The following is a 1,444-nucleotide window of genomic DNA, read 5'->3' as shown; positions in this document are numbered from 1 at the left end:
TCATCTACATAGTCTTTTGAACACTTCCAAGGACAGTGATTCCACCACTGTTCCAATGCTGATCACTGTCTTGATGAAGAAATTGTTCTTAATATCCAACCTAAACCTCCCCCGGGGCAGCCTGAGGCCGTTACCTATTGTCCTATCACTGGTTACTTGGGAGAAGACAATCAGCCACCTCCTCTCTCCACCCTCCTTTCAAGTAGCTATAGAGAAATAAAGTGCCCCCTGGGCCTTCTCTTCTCCGGACTAAACAGCCCCATTTACCCTGAGACATTCCTATCAGGAGAAACATGCAGTGGAATTAAGGTTTTACTTAGGCATGAAGGACTGAGCCTGGCCATGAGCTCTTACATGTGGGTTGTGCTTACGTTCAAGGTTGCACTTGTACATTTAGCAAGCGTTTAGTACAACACCATCTGTGACAACCATAGCCGGTCCTGGCCGAGGGGACATCAGTGTCCCTCCACTGCCTCTGTCACTCATTCAGCCTTGACCACGCTTGAGAGGATCTGCTGGAACCGTCCTGTCGGCTCCCAATCCTCAGCACAGCAGCAGTGGATCAGGGACAGTGCACAGTGCCCACGGGGGCACTTTTCCATGTTTCTCTCTGACCAGTGTGGCTGGCGCTGGTCCAGCCCCAGGCTGTATTTGCTGCCAGCAGTTTGCCGAGGGTCAAATTCTGCTTTGGCTTTGCGTGCGCTCAGAAATTGCAGGAGTATAATTAGCTGGGTTAATACATTTGATTGGCACATGCCTGGTGTGTGTCACTGTCCACCCTCCAGAGCCCATTAGCTCACTGGTGCACCACTCACATGGGATTAGAATGGTAGAATCAGCTGGGTTGGAAAAGACCTCTGAGATCATCAAGTCCAACTGTTACCCAGCACTGCCAAGTCCACCACTAACCCATGTCACTGAGGGCCTCCAGTTAATGTCACTATTTAGCACCCAGCGCTTCTGACCCCACGCCAGCCACCACGAGGCTGCGCCGGCTCCGGGCGCCCCGCTGGCGGTGTGAGGTCCCCGGCTCCCGCCTCAGCCGGCCATGTCTGACAGTCATCAGCTGCCTCTGGGGCGGGACAGGCTCCCCCTCCCCGGCGTCCCGGGCCGCGCTGACGCCGCTCAGCAAGGCCTCGGCTCTGCTCCACCCGCGGCGGGTGTCTCTGCGGACCCACGGGGAGGCAGGACGCGGTGGGCCCGCCCGCCATGGCTACGTGACGGCCCCGACCCGGCCCCTTTGAAGCCTCGAGTGGGCCCGGGCCTCCCTTAGCAACCGCCCCCTAGCGACTGCCCGCCGGCGCTCCACCCGTCCGCCTAGCAACCGCCCCTCTCCCGGCCTCCTGATTCGCTGGCCCGCCCAGACTGGCCGTCGAATTCCTATTGGATGCGAAGCGGGAGCGGGCAGCGATTGGCTTTGGGCAGTGGAGGCGGGGCAGGGGGG

Source organism: Pezoporus flaviventris, unplaced genomic scaffold, assembly GCF_033815535.1.
Source record: "Pezoporus flaviventris isolate CSIRO_AGI_PZ_B2104156 unplaced genomic scaffold, CSIRO_AGI_Pfla_v1 ptg000013l, whole genome shotgun sequence".
Classification (NCBI taxonomy): Eukaryota; Metazoa; Chordata; class Aves; order Psittaciformes; family Psittacidae; genus Pezoporus; species Pezoporus flaviventris.
Note: the sequence above shows the minus strand (reverse complement) of the source record.